We start from the raw sequence: 17,992 nt of genomic DNA on the forward strand, positions 1-17,992 counted from the left end.
GGCGCCTGGGTGGCTCAGTTGGTTAAGCGACTGCCTTCGGCTCAGGTCATGATCCCAGGGTCCTGGGATCGAGTCCCGCATCGGGCTCCCTGCTCAGTGGGGAGCCTGCTTCTCCCTCTGACCCTCTCCTCTCTCATGCTGTTTCTCTCTCGCTCACTCTCCAATAAATAAATAAATAAAATCTTTAAAAAAAAAAAAAGAAAAAGAAAGTTCGACACAAAGAGTGAACCCTAGTGAAATCGGGGAACTTGGGCTAATAACCAGTGGCCCATCAGCTGGAACAGACGCAGCACACGTGGGCAAGATGTTAGTACAGGGGGAACTGCTGGGGGAGCGCAAAGGCATATGGGAGCTCTGTGCGCAAGTTTTGCTCACTTTTCTGTAAAGCTAAAACTACTAAAAAATAACATTAGTTAAGGATAACCAAAAAAAAAAAAAAAAAAAACCAAAAAACTGTAAGCTACAGCACCGAGTATAAGCACAGCCAGAAGGAACCAACTGGAAAATCTAGCAACAGAGAAACCCTGAGCTCAGCGCTGGAAGGGAAGAGCGTCGTTCGTTTTGCAGAATACGTGGCGGGTTTTCTCAGTCTCATGCAGACTGATTTTAGTTTAACCTCCAAACCCCCGAGGGAGGTGGGGGGAGGGCATATCCCTGCAGGTCCCTGAAGCCTCAGGGCTCAGACCCAGCGATCTGGCTCCAGGTCCGTGAGCAATCTCCAGCACATCACGTGACACAAGAAAGGGACCCGAAGAGGACCGTGCTGCCACTCGGGAAGCAAGCTGGTGCCAAAGACGGAACAGGAGAGGTAAATAAATTAGCCCTCAAGGAGATAATCTTTTTTTTTTTAAGATTTTTATTTATTTATTTGGCAGAGAGAGAAAGACAGCGAGAGGGGGAACACAAGCAGGGGGAGTGGGAGAGGGAGAAGCAGGTTCCCCGCGGAGCAAGGAGCCCCATGCGGGGCTCGATCCCAGGACCCCGGGATCATGACCTGAGCCGAAGGCAGATGCTCAACGACTGAGCCACCAGGCGCCCCATCAAGGAGATAATCTAACCAACACAGCAAGAGATTCTGAAGTCAGAGAGTGGTTGATCAGAGTTGAGAATTTTTCACTGAACTCTACCTCTGAAACTAATAATACACTATATGTTAATTAATTGAATTTAAATTAAAAAAATAAACGTATGAAATCAAAAGGTTAAAACTTATAAAACTTACACTTACAGAATGTTCTATGTCAATTATATCTCAATAAAACTGGAAACATTTCTGGAAAAAAAAAGTTGAATATCTGGTTGGTTGAGTTTTATGAAATTGGCCAAGTTTATAATGGTCATCTCTTTTTTTTTTTAAGGTTTTATTTACTTATATGACAGAGAAAGAGAGCACAAGCAGGGGGAGCAGCCAAGGAAGAAGCAGGCTCCCTGCTGAGCAGGGAGCCCGATGTGGGACTCAATCGCACAACCCCAGGATCCTGACCTGAGCCAAAGGCAGACGCTTCACCGACTGAGCCACCCAAGCGTCCCATCATGGTGGTCTTTTACAGGGACCCAAAGCTCAGCGTCTGGGAAGGCACTCTGGCTGGTTCCGAAGGGCCCCGACTCCCAGCAACTCTGCTGTCTTTCTTCCCCACTGAGCACATCTGACCGCCCAGGGTGCAGACACAGGGTCGGGATGCTAACGCTGGCCCATTGGCCCGCAGGACCACCCGCCCTCGGCCTGTGCGCCTCCCCTCCAGGCCGGTCCTCCCGCACCTGCTCACTTCCATGAATACGGGATGATGACAAGAGTTTGCCAGTCATGAGGGCTGGTTAAAAATGACTCAGTACCCAGCGGGGGAAGCTGCCTTGTGACTCAGACATGCCTGGCTCTCCTGAGCAGGTGGCCTGGGATTTCCATGGAAGGCTATCAGGGCTCCCCAGGTCACCCCGGAGGACAAAGGAGCTGAGCGGCGGGGCTCCTGGCACTGGCCATGTGGCCCGCACTTCAGGCAGTAGCCAGGCAGATGGAAGCGAGCAGTCCCCGAGGGTCACCATCATCCTTGTTTTAAAGACGAGCTCGCAGAGACGTGGGGCGGTTCAGGGAGTTACTCGGGGCTACAGACTTCTTCTGCACAGAGACGCTCTGAGCCATGTCACACTCTGAGAGAGGCCACCAGGGGCCATCAGTGTCGTCAGGACGATGACCTGAGGCTGAGAAGAGTTGGGGGACAGCCCTCTCTCCCAAGCAGTGGGTCTCACTGTGGGCGCAAAGAGACAGTCATCTCCAGAGACTCTTGCGTATTTCACTATAGGAAAATGGAACCAGCTTATTTCTGGCAAACTGCACACATGTAGACATCTCTTCATGAACTCCAGTCAGCCGATCTGTCAAAACTAAAGATGCCAGAGGAACAGAAGACTCGCCCAAACTTCGGCCAAAAGATGTCACGTAATCCAAGAATTGCACGAAAGTTTCAACCAGCATTGCTTCCAGGCTCATGGTCTACAAAAGAGCATGTGGGGGAGGCTGGAGGATGGGGGGAGCTCCTTCCCCAACCTCACTGTCATTCCCCCAAAATGGTATCCGACCTTCTAAAACACACATATGCACACCCATGTGCACACGCCCACAAACACACACACACACAAAAGATCTGTGTTCCAGGGAGAAAGTGCCCAACTCGAGGTCTGCCTGTCCACACCCGAGCTGGGAGCCCAGACCCCTGCCCCCCGCCACCAGCTGGCCCTCATCCTGCTGGGAAACAAATGAAAATGATACAATGGAAGCTCTAATTAAAGACATTTGACCTTTTGTTTCTCAAGTAATTTAGGGGTAAAAATACATGCTGAAGAATCAGCATGTATTTCTGAGTATAGTTATGATATTTTCCCATTAAAAAAAAAAAAAAGCAACCACAAAGGAAAAGGAAACAATAGCGCAAAGAAACAACTGCATTTTCGAGGGAAGGGGGGTCCCTTTTGGAGGGCCCCCGCCCAAATCTGGAAACAGCCAACTTTAGAATCGATGCCAAGGCAACCAATGTATGTGCCTCAGTGCTGGGCAGGGAGGAACCTTCCAGAACGTCCCCCACTCTGTGGTGGCGGCAAGAAAGCTTCTATAGCGTGAGGAGCCCGCAGCGCCGAAGGGAGCCCGGGAGGCAGAAGCTGTTCCTCGTGTGCGCGTAGGACCACCTCTCCGACCACCGCGTGCGCGTGCGTGCAGACACACACACACACACACACACACACACTACATACATTCCCTGTCACTGTGCTTAAATGACGTCCACTGCGGCCAAGGGGAGTAGAGGCTGGGACAAAGTGAAAGGGACACTTGCTTTACACTGTGTATCTCTCTGTGACTTCTGACTTTTGTACTTGAAAACGTGTGTGTGCGTTGTGTGTGTCCTGCGGGTGAACTGTTGTCTTCTAGGAGATTGTGACACAACGTCTTAATCTCCAGCAAGAACCCACTCTTCCCCGAGAGCCCACCGTGCTCTCGCCCCTCCGACACACACACACACACACACACACACACCCCACATGGCACACCACTCATGCGCGTGCACGCACACACTTGCATCTGTCAGGGAGGAGTCTCTCCCCACCCCTGGCCTGTAGAACCCTCCCGAAGCATTTCTAAACCAGGTGCAGGGTGGGGCTCTGTTTGCAAAGCAGGTCAAAGTCCGGTCACGGTGCAGGCAGCTGGGCCTGGGCCGGCGGCACTTCCTAAACCTCTAGGACTCAGTGCCACCTAGAGGCTCCTCGGTTGCGCTAGTTCCCAATCTGAGGTGTAAAGGGAGCGGCCAGTGGTTGGCATCATGCCAGGCAGAGGGAGCAGAGGAGTGGCCCATGTCTCACTTGGACCTGGAGGGTCGGGGCTGCCCTTGGCGGTGCTGACCAGGCCACCCGTCGGCTGGGAGCGCTCAACGCCCCCCGGGATGCGCCTACCCCCCCCTTTGTACAGAACGCCTCCTTTGACACACACGGGCACCCACGTATGTGGGCATCTGTCTTTACTTTTTGTCTCATTATACAAGTAAAGCATTTGAAAAGATGCTAAGCTTCATCAGTGGTCGGGGAATGCGGGCTGAAATCATACCCACGCAGCCGATCGCTAAGGGGAGCGGCTCCGAGGGCTGGTGAGCCTGGCACCCCTGGACCCCCGCCCCGCACAGGCGCGTGAGCCCGCCAGTCACTCAGGGAATCGGTCCGGCAGTCCGCTCCGCCGAGCCCCTGCAACCCTCAGCCCCACGGTTGCTGCGGGGCCTATTCCTGCTCCTTGTGCAGACACATAGAGCCCTTGCCCGCCCAGGAGGATGACACAGGAGCCCCAGGAGGGACGGACTCTTGCAGGAGACGGTCAGAGCCTGCCGGTGGGCTTGGAGGAAGGTCACCACCAGCTGGCTCCCAGGTGCATAGAGGGGCGGGCGTTGCGCGCACTCCGGCCTCGCCCTCTAAGCCCGGGTTCCCAGCCGGGGACGATGTGGCCCCCAAGAGGACGCGTGGCGATGTCTGGAGACGTTTTTGGTTGGCACAACTGGGGAAGGATGCTACTGCCCCTCGTGGGTGAGACCAGACGTGCTGCTCGAGATCCTCCAGTGCCCAGGGTGACCCCGCACAAAATGCCAACAGCATGAGATTGACAAGCCCTCCCTTCAGCGCTCAGCTGGGGTGTAAATTAGTACCGCTTTTAAACAAATGGGTGCTTTAGCTAAAAATTTGGAATGAAAAAATCGTAAGAACTCTATTATAATGCACATGCATTTTGCCTGTATGGAAAAGAACAAAGCTGCGGGGCAACTATGTCTCTCAAAGAATGAGAGCATGAATTTTTCCGGGGCTTACATGCCTCTTTTAATACTTCCCTTATCAACTGGTGGGAGCCGCTGTGTTCCCCAGTGGACCCGCCCCTCCTTCACCTCTCCGGGCCACTTGTTGGGATTTGTAAGTGCATCCACATCCAGATCTTTGTACGTGGACCTATTCAAGGCGATGAAAACACATCTCTGCATAGTCCCTTTTTCCCCTGAGGGTAATGTCTTGTTCAACATTCCTTTTGCCTAATTGGGTAATTTAATTATTTTTAACTATGAGATTGATGATTAAAAGGTCAGCACCATCGAAATGAACAGCTCACATGATCTGTTATGGTCGAAATTAGCCATGAAAATTGTTTCTGCCCGCCATGGAGTGATTAAGCATTTACTTAATATTGCATAGAATTTACCAGATGCCATGGGACACACAAAACAGGTAGAAGACAGTCTCTACAAATGAGGAATTCTGTGTATTTTTTTGCCAAATGCCTTCTAGATTGTGGCTCTATTTGGTGTTTTAAAAACCCCAAAGGCTCTTTCAATAACTGTGTTTACTTATTGATTCAAATCATTCAAATACAATCCAACTAAATTTCAAATTTTACTCTGGCTGTTCTGCTTTTGAAGAATTAAATGTTATCCTTCGGGGGGAGAAAAAAAGTTTTCTAGAAGAACCAAAACCAAACAGCTCCAAACGTCTCCCCAGAACCCGACGTGAGGAACCAGCATTACCCTAAGCGACGGTCCCCAGAGGAGCGTCAGGAACCAGAATGGGAGGAAATGCAGTCTGCTTGTTGATGACTGGCTTTAAATTTAAAAAGTAAGACATGCACATTACAAACTAACATTGCAAACCACACCAGAAGGTGTGCAATGCAATGCGAGAGGAGGTCTCCCCACGGTCCGTTGTCTGTGTATTCTTTCAGAAATTCCTTACTCATGCAACAAGCAAACATACATATTTTTATGCAATGGGATGGCACCATATACCCATTGATTTTGCAAGTTCCTTTTTTTTTTTTTTTGCTTTATTTTTATTGTGATAAAATACATACAGCGAAAATCACCATCTTAACCATTTTTAGTGTACAGTTCAGGGGCACTAAGTACATTCACACTGTCCTGTAGTCGCCACCACTGCCATCCGTCTCCAGTGTCCCCATTAAATACTGACGCCTCCTCCCCCAGCCCCTGGATCCCACCGTCACACTGTCTGTCCCTATGAATCTGGCTGCTCTAGGGACCTCAGGGAAGTGGAATCAGACAGTATCTGCCCTCTTGTGTCTGGCCGATGTCACTGAGCATCATGTCCTCAAGGTTCACCCTTGTTGGAGCAGATGTCAGAATGTCCTTCCTTCTTAAGGCTGAATAATATTCCATTGTCTGTATGGTCTACATTTTGCTTATCCACTCATGTGCTGGTCAACACTTGGATGGCTTCCGCCTTTTAACTATTAGGAATAACACTACTATGGACATGGGTCTACAAATATCTCTTTAACACCCTCTTTTCGATTCTTTTGGGTATATTCGCAAAAGTGGAACTGCTGGGTCATATGGTAACTCTATGTTCAATTTTTTTTGGAGAAACCACCATATCATCTTCCAGAGTGGCTGCGCTATTTTACGTTCCCACCGACAGTGCAGGATGGGTCCAACTTCTCCACATCCTCGCCAACACTTGTTATGATGGGTTTTTTATGGTAACCATCTTAATGCGTAGGGGGTGGTATCTCGTTGTGGTTTGGGTGTGCGTTTCCCTAGTGGCCATCTGCGTATCTTCTGTTCACATTCCATGGGTTATAACTTAATCCGATGATGGCATCTAAGGAAGGCAGAGAGATGCAATGCATCCGCTCCCTATTCTGCCTAACGATATCACTACCAACGTAGCAAATTAAAACTAAACATTGCTTTTCTCACAGTTTCTGGGGGTCCGGAGCTTGCGCACAGCTGGACTAGGTCCTCGACAGGGCTGACGTTAAGGTGTTGGCCAGGGCTGCTTCCCCAGCCAGGGCTCAGCTGGGGAAAGAGCCGCCTCCAAACTCACTCTGGTCGTTGGCAGAATTCAGTGTCTCGTAGTTGTAGAGCTGAAGGCTTCCGTGTCTTGCTGGTGATCCATCAGAAGCTTCCCTCGGCTCCTAGAAGCCACCCTCAGCCCCTCGTCCTATGGGATTAACTCAAAGCCAACAAAAGAGAGAGAGGGACTTCAGCAAGAATGGGTGCTACGGTCTTATGTACATAATACATACACACCGTCACGGATGGCCCACGACCTTTGCCATATTCTCCTGCTTGGAAGCACATGCCCCGCCCGCACCCAAGGGGAGGAGGCTATGGAACAGCAGGATCCAAGGACTGGGGCACCACCCAGGGTTCTGTCAGGGGGCCCCCTTAGAATTCCATGACGGTGAGAGAAAGCACTAGACTTCAGAGGGCAACCAGCTACCAGCCTCCACCACGACTCCAAATATTTTTCTTAGCAGTGGGAAATTGCTAGGTTGAAGATTGGCTTCATATTTTAATTGGATGGTTCTTTCGTGGTTGGTATTTTAAATTTGTTTATGGTATTCTTGACATGCAGAAGCTTTCAATTTGTGTGAAGTGAAATTTATCAATATTTTCCTTTACAGCTTCTGAATTTTGTCCTGATTTATGCCGTGCCACGAAAGACCTTCCCCATGCAAGGTTATATAAAATTCCATCCACGGTATCTCCTAAGATAACTCATGTGATTACGGCCAAGCATCCCATCTGGGAAGAAGGTTTTCTTCACGGTCACGGTGACTTGGTTATATAACCTATTTTGCTGCTGACTTGCTTGAAAAGCTATTTGTTCACAATTTCGCTCATCAGTGACTTTTTAAGGGGAAGAAGTAGGATTTCAGCAAATTATTTTCACCCTTTGATATACGATCCTTAGTATGGCTCTAAGATAAGCAATAACATTTCACAGAAAGCTCTTCTTTTGGTGCAAAATCAGCATCCCCCACGTGTAGTCAATGGTACAGTGTACTCCATGCTCTTTCTGCCTTCCTTGTACAGGACACAGCTTTTTGTGGCCTCGGAGGTTTGTTACCGTGTGGTTACTTCCAAACAGAAAATTACGATTATGTCAGTAGGATCCATTCGCTTAAAGTCACCTTCCTCTCACACAGAAGCTAAATCTTGGGAAATCCCAAAGACGTGCAGGGAGTTCCTTTGCTGGCCACTCTGGGCCAGGAGCCCTATGCAAAGTGGGTAGTTGCTAGCAAAAAAAATTCTTTGAAAAATCGCCACCAGCAAAGGAAGGCCATACTTTGGTCCTAAAGATGTTGCACTTGCAATAATATTTATAAAATACCAGTATGTTTCAGAACAACCAAGTAGCATTGGGGCCTTCAAACGTGGCCTCCTAGGGACCCAATGTCTAGAGCAGGGGACAGGAAGCTGGAATGAAGAGACCGGTGTCTCATGCATCTTTGTATCTGCAACATTTTTTGAACCTGCAATGCCTGGTATTTGGCCCGACCCAGAAAGGATGTCTGCAAATGCTTGTATGGCTGATACAACTCTCCACCAGAGATGCAGATGGGTGAGCATTCACTGCTCAGCACGATTTCCACCGGGAGCCTTCACCCTATCAATGGCAGAAACTGGAACTGAGTCAAACCCGGGCCCCCCACTGTCCTGAGGGGCTGCTGGGTTCCAGAGGACCTGCCTAGCTCCTAGGTGCTGGGGAGGGGCTGCAGGTCATCTGTCCCTGCTGCCGCTTGAGAGGGGGGGCCCTCCCCCCGTAGTCCTGCTGCGCCATCCCCCTTGGCCCCTCAGCAGGTGCCTCCCTACCACCTGCGTCCCCACTCGTGGTCCTGCTCAGCGGCTCTTGGCCTTTAGAAAACCAAAAGCCCAGACCTGAGTCCAGTTTTGCTCTTTCTGCCATCCCATCCCTTCCCAGAGACAACTAGGAGCCTACCTGAGGGAAGGGTCCAGGGACTAAAGGAAAGCATCCCCTCACATCCCACCACCCCGGCCAGAGAGGCTGATGCCACAGGGAGATTCAGGCTCCCCGCAAAAATGACCAGCATCCAGTGATAACGCAGAAAACCCTCTTCTTAAAAAAGGAAGGATAAATGGTTCTTTAACACTGCAAGGCTGTGCAAACATTGATTTAGGTAAGTATGAATAAAGGAGCTTTCAGGAGACACTGAAAACTTGATTATGAATTACAACAGAGGCTGATGGCTTTGGCAGAGCTGGAGCCCCAGGAATACCGGTTTAAACCAGAAAGGTTGTCCTTTCTCTGACGTAAGCTTGCGGGTGCTGGGTCCACAGTCACCAAGACTGTCTCTCTCTGCCGTGGGCCCCCCCACTCCCGGGGTGGCTTCAGCCACGGCCACCACAATGGCTCAGCGCCACCCTGGCCCCATGGCAGGCGCTGGGGGGGAGGAAAGCGGGAGGGGGGTCCGTCCCCTCAGAGGGCACAACTCCGAAGTCGCATTTCACGCTTCCCTTCACCTGCCCTCGCCCGCCCCCAGCTGCAAGGGAAGCCTTACGGAGCCCAGAACCGGGGTTGCTAGAGAAGATGGTGCAAGTGGGAAATAAAGGGTGATGTGCAGTCTTGGATGCTCTGATAGAATAAAACAGCTACTTTCTCTTATTTTTTATTGTATTATAATTTTTTCATCAGTTTCAGAGGTAGAATTTAGTGTAAAATAGCTACTTTAGGGCGCCTGGGTGGCTCAGTTGGTTAAGCGACTGCCTTCGGCTCAGGTCATGATCCTGGAGTCCCGGGATCGAGTCCCGCATCGGGCTCCCTGCTCGGCAGGGGGTCTGCTTCCCCCTCTGACCCTCCTCCCTCTCATGCTCTCTGTCTCTCATTCTCTCTCTCTCAAATAAATAAATAAAATCTTTAAAAAAAAAAAATAGCTACTTTAAAAGAATTCTCCCCAGCCTTCAAGGCCTAAGCCAAACCCCTCCCCCTTCATCAGTTCCCTGAGCCCACAGTGCTCCGGAGCTGCCCTTCTGAACTTCCCCGGTGCCCTCCGGGCGGCCTGCATCCCACCACAGCACCACCACCCGTTCCTAGCCACCTCCAGGGGAGGGAGCTCGCCGCTCCCCCCCAGCTCATTCCATTTCCTGCCATGACGACAGTCTTTTTATTGAGCTTTGTGGTTGACAAACTTCCATGATCTCCCCAACGCCCACTTGACACACACACACACACGCAAACACACTCACAAGCTCACACACACTCACACACTGCTCTGCAAGTAGACCCCTGACGTTCGCAGAAGCATGCAGGGTAAGCCCTACCTAGTGCGGAGGGGGGCCGGGCCTGACCTGTCCCCTCTGCCACCCAGTGCGGCCACACGGCCCAGCTCTGGCCGATGAGATGGACGTGGACGTTCCCTGCAGGGTCTTCTAGAAACCCTTCTCTCCTGCACAAAGCGGACAGCGCTGGCTGGCAGCACTCTCCCCTCTGCCCCGACCCTCTTCCCCCAGCTCAGCAGCCTCTGCAGGTCCCGGGGGCTGAGACGAGCAGCCCCTGAGCCCCTGAAGCCCACGACCGCCCCGCTCCAGACCTCTCGATAAATATGACGACCCAGTTAATGCAGCACAAAAGAAAGCAGGCGTAAGCCATGAAAAGACACGGGAAACGTAAATGCGCACCGCAGAGTGAAAGAACTGATCTGAAAAGGGCGCACGCTGCCTGATTCCAACTATTTGACATTCCGGAAAGAAGTGTGTGGAGACAGTAACACCACCGGGGGTTTCCCGGGGATGACAGGCAGAGCACAGACGGCTGGTGGGGCAGTGAACCCCTCTGGAGGACACTATGATGGTGGAAACCTGCGCTTACACAGAACGTACACAACCAACAGGGAGCCCGGATGCCTGCTGATCGACTCTGGGTGGTTATGTGTCAGTGCATGTTCTTCGATCGTAACCCACGCACCACAGCAGTGGGCGTTTCCACGGGGGTAGGGGGGAGGTCCCGTGGGGGGAGGGGTAGATGGGAGGCCTCTGTATCTCCTACGAAATTTTGCTGTGAACCTAAAACTGCTCTTTAAAGTAGCCTACTGGGGGGCACCTGGGTGGCTCAGTCGTTAAGCGTCTGCCTTCGGCTCAGGTCATGATCCCGGGGTCCTGGGATTGAGCCCCGCATCAGGCTCCCTGCTCAAGGGGGAGCCTGCTTCTTCCTCTCCCTCTGTCCCTCCCCCTGCTCGTGCTCTTGCTCTCTCTCTCTCAAATAAATAAATAAAATCTTAAAAAAAAAAAAACTAGGCTACTAATTTAAATATGTATATATATGACTACTCATCCCTATTTGTTTCCACCTCTGCGGTCAGATGTTCTGAACTTGGATCCCAGCGCGCTTCCAGCTGACACATCCCTGCCCTCAGCCGCCCGCCACACCTCCTCTTCCCCCGATGGTGAGCTTACAGAACCCATCGGGACCCCTTCCCAGGCTGAGGGTCTGGGAGACAACCCGCCTGGGGCCACAAGCCCACTGCATCCTGTGGCCAGCCCACTCTTCTTCGTGGCCACAGCACAGGCCAGGAGCTGGGAATCAGGTCGGCCGGGAGTTGCCAAGTGGAACAGAGCCGAGAGGCCACAGGCCCATGTTCCGTGGCCACGCTGGGCTGAGATGGACCCAGGACTCACATTGGGCTGGAATCTGAACTCTCCTGCCCAGTGGGTCACCCACCACTGGGATCCACCAGCCCTCCCGTGGCTGCGCACCCCGAGCAGAGCCGTTCTGGCCTTAGTTATAGAAGGGGGAGCCCGGGGGATTGCAGGCTCCCGGAGCGCAGGGTGGGTGGGGGCCTCTGTGTCCACCTGTGGGTCCCCAGGGCTTGACACTGCGCCTGGCGCCGAACAGTGCTCATTCTCATTCCCCTGCGCTCACGAAACAGCATCAAGTCCCTGCTGAAAACCTTGCCTTGATCTCAGCCCAGAGCAGAGCGCCCTCAGCAGGCCGAATGGAAAACAGCAGAGAGAACGGTGAGGGGAAGGGGGGCTTGTCCCCTTCCTTAGCGAATGTGGACGTGGCCTCTGGAGCCAGCCGAGGGCTTGATGGCTCTCAAGTGTGGCCCAGTGGGAGGGGGAGACGCTGCCTGGAAGGAAGCCCAATAGACGCAGACAATTTACTGTTCCCAAGAGGGCACCTGGGGGGCCCACCTCTTCAGAGGGGTCCGCCGAGAGCACGTGGGGTCACATATGGAAACCATATCAGCCGAGGACGACCCGGCATCTGGAGACGTGGCCCAGCCAGGGGCTGAGCAGTTAACCAAGGCAGGAAGCCTTGTTAACCGAGCCCGCCCATGCAAACAGCACACACAGACCCGGGGATCTGTGGACTGAGCAAAATCCCTCACATTCCAGCGACTTTTCCTCAGGTGCCCTTAGAAGGGGCAGTGGGAAAAGCCATGCACTTTTCGGTCTTAATAAATGTCACCAGCGGAGACTCGTTCAGGCCAGTATCATTGAGGACGTGACAGGGCCCGGATCACAGAGGTGCACACTTGGGGGCAGGCCAGCTCGGACGAGGGAGGTCACAGCGTGCCCCCCGGAGAGGCCACCTCGGTCCCTTTGCCACAGTGTCCACTCAGAAGAAATCAGGAAACGACTGAAACGTCCAAAATAACACAATATTGAGTTTCTGAATCAACAGGCTTCCCCCGAGACCCAACTTCTCCCTGAGAACAAACCCTCCTAAACTTGGGCATATTAATATCTGCAGGGCTGAATGTTCCAGATCTGCTGATAAAGATCAGCGTCTTCCAGGAAAGGACCACTTTTTAAATCTTTGGTAATAACTAGCAAGAATTGCATAAAAACGGCGAGAGAAATAAAATCCTTTAAAAATATATTTAAAAACAGTCAGCAGACATTTTAAAAGGTCTGATGCATACTGATTTCTTTGGTATGTTTTTAATCGCCTACAGGTCCTGGGAGAAGGAAGAACAAAGAGTGTCATTGATACCATACATACTTAAGAAAGAGCAGGTTGTAAATGCCAGGGTCACCGGGCCTCTTTGTGGGGCAATACTGCCCTCTAGTGACCAATTTTCACGGACCTATTTCTGTAAATTAACCCCTGGGTAAAGACAACCTGCAGATTGTACCCCTTGCAGTCATATAGGACCTGACATCTTGGCCCCTTTGACTCCCTTGTACTCCTGAAGGAAGCCCACAGACCCAGAGCCACTTACTTCTAGGCAAGGAGAAATCTGACGTCAGAACACTCCTCCAGCATTCACGCCGGAGTTCCCAGTGGATCTTACGAGTATGTGGGCTGATGCTGTTAGGAAGAAGGCCTCACTTCCACACCAATTTTTTTTAACATGCTCCACGAATCAGTGAACTGCAAATGCCCAAGAGAGGTAAAGTGTAAATTCCTTCCAGCCCGCATAACTTACCTGCTGGATTTTTTGCCGTAACATGAGACTGCTGTTCCAAACATTCCCAGTGACTTTTAAGACTTTCTATCAAGGCAAGTTCACTGTGGGTATTTTTACCCTGATTACGACGTGTAATTGTTGGCACAGTCCCGTGCTTCCTGTAATCCCCATGTTCGCTAAATATTTATCCAATTCGACTGGGTCTTTCTGAGCATCTACTGTAAGCCAAGAATTGCTGGGAACCTGTGCCCTCAGGCTTCCCGGGAGTAGCAGCTTCATCACCTGGGAGCGCGTGAGAGAGGCGGGGTCGCAGCCCACCCCGACCCACCGAGTCTGCATCTGCATTTTGCCAAGATCCCCCATGTGGTTTGCATTATTAGGGTTTGAGATGCTCTGCAGTGGTTTCTAGACATGAGCGAGCATGAGCATCATCGGGAGGGGGTGTTAAAACATGGCTGGGCCCAGCCCTGGGGGTCTGACTCGGTGGGCCCAGGTGAGCCTGAGAATGTGCTCATCTAACAAGTTCCTGGGGGGTTCCAGGCCTGAGGGCCACACTGGCTCTGGACCTCGGCTGCGTGTTGGCACTCTCTAGGAGGTATAAACAACATCGACCCCCGGGCCCCACCTCCGGAAACCAGACGAAAGTGTGGCTTGGGCACTGAGCATTTGAAAAGTTCCCTGGATGCGAACAGGCAGCAAAGATTGGGAACCACTGCTCCAAGGGACCAAGGAGAGACATCAGAAGTCCTTTGACTCCCTTGTACTCCTGAAGGAAGCCCACAGACCCAGAGCCACTTACTTCTAGGCAAGGAGAAATCTGACGTCAGAACACTCCTCCAGCATTCACGCCGGAGTTCCCAGTGGATCTTACGAGTATGTGGGCTGATGCTGTTAGGAAGAAGGCCTCACTTCCACACCAATTTTTTTTAGCCACGTCCTGCTAAGCCACGTGATTGTCTGATGAGAATATGCTGGTAAGGGCTCTCCGGAAGCCTACATAGATCCTCTTTGAGAGCTAATGCAGGACAAAAGGTGTTGCAACACACCAGAGAGCAGTGTGAAGTCTGCCCGGTGGGGGCAGGAGGGAGACAGGGAGAGGACAATCAGGTCACCTGAGCTTCAGAGAAGCCATTGAGAAGAATGTCCTAGGGTAGCGAGTCAGCCGCTGTCCTGTTGGGATGCCCGCAAACCCTCACAGCCGCGAGCTGGGGCTGGATTTTACCCTAAGCAAAGCCAGTGCGAGAGCCATGTCCATGTCGTGGAAACTACCCCTAAAACCGTCCCTCTGAACTTTTTTGTTTCCAAATATCAGAAAGCGGTGGTCCTCACCTTTTTAAGCTGGCAACTGTAGGACAGGCAAAGGACAGGCGGCTCTCCACTTGGGCTGAGAAAACAAATCATCACCTGGATCAATACAGCCTCTTCTGGAACCATGGCATAACGGGGAAGGTTTGTTTTCCCGACCAAGACCCTTGCAACAAATAAACAGACACGACCAGCGCAACGTCATAGAGAAAGATTCTCAGTACTAGTGACCATCCAGTATCACCTAAAGTAGCAAAATTAGCCTGTGGTCCTGATAGAGGGACATTAAGGACACTGGACCGGGGAACCGAGCAGTACCGTGCAAGGGCTTGGGGCTAGAAATCGAAAGGCCTGAATCACCTGTAAATAGAATTAAGAACTGCTGCCTGTCTCTCTAGGCTGTTGTGGAAAGCATATGGAAACTGTCTGTGAAAACACTTTGTAGGGCACCTGGGTGGCTCAGTTGGTTAAGCTCAGGTTGTGATCCCAGGGTCCTGGGATCGAGCCCCGCATCGGGCTCCCTGCTCTGCGGGGAGCCTGCCTCTCCCTCTCCTTCTCCCTCTCCCTCTGCCGCTCCCCCTGCTTGTGCTCTCTCTCTCTTTCTGACAAATAAATAAAAATCTTTAAAATAAAAAATAAAATTTAAAAAAATTTTTAAGAGACCAAACAAATAAATAAAAATAGTGGGAAATTACAGCTAACACTGCATATTATCTTAATCATTTTCTTCTTAAAATTCAGAAGGGAATTTTTGGAAAATCGTTCAATGGCAAGATGTTCCCAGAAGGTTATTCAGGGGACTTTGCTTCATTAATTGCTTCATTCGACAGAATTTTATTGAATGTCATCTATGTGTCAACTGAAGCGGTGTGTCTTTTATTCCACGTAAATTTCCCTACTACGGTAACATTCAAAATATTTATGGGGAAATAAACACAGGCAGTTCTGTACAGAACAAGATGGTCAGTTGGGCATGTCTTCTTTTCCTCCCTTCCAAGAACCCATTAAAATGAAAGCAAAGGATATTTAAAAGCATAAGCCCATAAAAGCAGAGACACAGGAATCCTACAGAAGCCCTTCCCTGCGTGAAGCTGAAACCTCTCTTGGCAGGAACAGAGCTGATCGGGACGGTTTTCCTTCCCTAGTAGAATCTCGTGAAAGGGAATTCTTAGGAATATACTTCACGCAGAAGGAATGTGACTTCAGAAAAAGGGTCTGAACAATAGAGCAAGGAAGGAAGGACAAAGAAGGTGGTAAATGAGTGGGCAGACTTCAGTGAACTTCAGTTACAGAAAATGCTAATCATAGTAATGACAACTGGGTTTTTTAATCTGTACAGATTTGCACCTAAAAGCCCAGTCGATTAATCACATAAATTAGGGAGAGAATGAATAGACCAAATGTTTTCTAAGATCCGTGTATCGTCTAGGAGAAGGACAAAGGTTTTCATTAACTTTAAACAATAACTTAATTTTGTATGTTGTAAATTTCTGAAGTAACCACTAGAAGAATAAAAACAGATAGTGTAACTTACAAACCAGAGGGGGGAAAATGGGATGACATAAGGGAAAACCTCGTTAGATCCCCCCAAAAACAAAAAATGGAACATCGACAGCACAAAATAAGATGGTAGAAGTAATCCAAATATAACAATTACATTAAGTGCAAATGGAGTAAATGCCTCACTTAAAAGGTAAAAATTTCACCTTTTAAAATCCAGTTGTAGGCTGTTTACGAGAGATGCAGGAGGAAAAAGATGTGTGTATACTAAGCAAATACTAACCAAAGGAGAGCTGTTGCCACTAATTAATATCAGATAAAATATAATTTAAGTCAAAGGCATTTCAGAGACAGATAAGAGCGCTCGTGAGATGCCAACATGGGGCGATGTCCCCTTTTCCCACTTGGTGTTTGCGTGAATGTGCTCACTCGGTGGCTATTTGTGATCCATGCACTTTGCCATATACAGAGAGAACGGGCTGCTCTGGCCACTTCTGCTTCAAGTCACATTTCTCTCCCCAACGTGGCCAAACGAGGACTTCCTTTGTGTAAGGGCAGAATCGGTTCTGTATGTCAGGCCTGGATCCTCAAATCTCTCCTCTGAGCGTCCCTGAAGTGCCTTCTATTTCTGCTCATCTGACTTTGCTTAATTAAGACTCTCGATAATTGTGGCAGGTGCATATGGTCGTTAAGTACGTAGACCCTCACAAAAGCACCAGAAGTCAAAAGTAGACTTTTCTTTAAAAGCTAAGACTTAGGGGCGCCTGGGTGGCTCAGTCGTAAAGCGTTTGCCTTCGGCTCAGGTCATGATCCCAGGGTCCTGGGATCGAGCCCCGCATCGGGCTCCCTGCTCAGCAGGAAGCCTACTTCTCCCTCTCCCACTCCCCCTGCTTGTGTTCCCTCTCTCGCTGTCTCTCTCTCTCTGTTAAATAAATAAATAAAATCTTTTTAAAAAATTAATTAATTAAAGCTAAGATTTAAAATCCCTACTTATTTTTCTAAAAAAAGGGAGAGAGGGAGCTTTGTAAAGAAACGTACCTACAACATTCAAACACACTGAATTTGTAAAGTAATTAAAACATAAAATAACTTGACAAATAATTTGTGGATTGGCTTGCTTCGTGACTTGGTTCTGTTCTCAGTTCATGAGCAGAAAAACCGGGGCCTAAAACTCTCCTTGCAATTCCATGGCATCCAAGCCTCATCTGTTGGCCCCAGCCAAATGCCAACCCCCCAGTACCCCTGAGAGGTGCTCGGGTAATCCCGGGTCCAGGGGGCACCGTCCTTCCTCTAGAGGAGTTGCAATACCAACATGTTTAGTTAAAACCAACATCAACGTGTCTACTTGTGTTGTTGGTGACTTTGCCTCTAGGTACCTGCCTGGAGAAAACATGAGCGCGCTCAGACTCCACAGTGAGGACCTCGGGGAGACCAGCATGGACACCTCAGAGTCTACTGGTTTCAACCTCTTGGAGGGAGACTCGAGGGTCGGGGTTGGGTTCCCCGACAGAGGGAAGTAAGCCCAGAGAGTGAGTGCGTTCATCCCCTTCCTGCTCTGCATCCTGCCAGAGCCCAGGTAGCCAAGAAGACAAAAAGATACAGTAAAAAAGGTTTCTGCTTGGGACTAACTAAACCCAAGTTCAAATGCGGACTCTGTCAGTTATAGCTGATTATGGATCAGCTGCCTCTCTGCTCTGCAGCTTTCTCAATCATAAAAATGAGGACATACTTACCTTAGAGAATTGTTCTGAGTATAAAATATGTCGGAAACACCGAGAGATCAGCTCACAGCAGGAAGTCAGCTAAAGCAAACCCTTCCCTGCAGCTGACGGCAACATAAGCAGACGAACAGCCAGCATTCCTGAGAGACCCAGCACCCCGTTGGGGAGCTTTCGAGGCCCAAGACCACTCCGCCCCAACCCATTCCAAGCCCCTAGAGTGATTTCTGCCAACCCTGCCTGCTCTCTATCCTGAAGCTAACAGAACTTTCTGTAATCC

General features: G+C 50.3%; 1 protein-coding gene and 1 long non-coding RNA gene across 3 annotated transcripts in view; both read right to left on the reverse strand.

Moving 5' to 3' along the window:
- The window catches only part of PSMG1 (proteasome assembly chaperone 1), a 475,801-nt gene that overhangs the window by 430,456 nt on the left and 27,353 nt on the right, over positions 1-17,992 (reverse strand). The window lies entirely within an intron of this gene.
- On the reverse strand, positions 9,710-16,168 carry LOC145716463 (uncharacterized). Its single transcript, XR_014139107.1, has 3 exons — positions 14,519-16,168; positions 13,001-13,152; positions 9,710-12,414 (listed from the first exon to the last, which is right to left on the reverse strand). It is a non-coding gene; the product is annotated as an uncharacterized LOC145716463 (long non-coding RNA).

This window comes from Leptonychotes weddellii, chromosome 1 (assembly GCF_054177405.1).
Source record: "Leptonychotes weddellii isolate Sample4059 chromosome 1, ASM5417740v2, whole genome shotgun sequence".
Classification (NCBI taxonomy): Eukaryota; Metazoa; Chordata; class Mammalia; order Carnivora; family Phocidae; genus Leptonychotes; species Leptonychotes weddellii.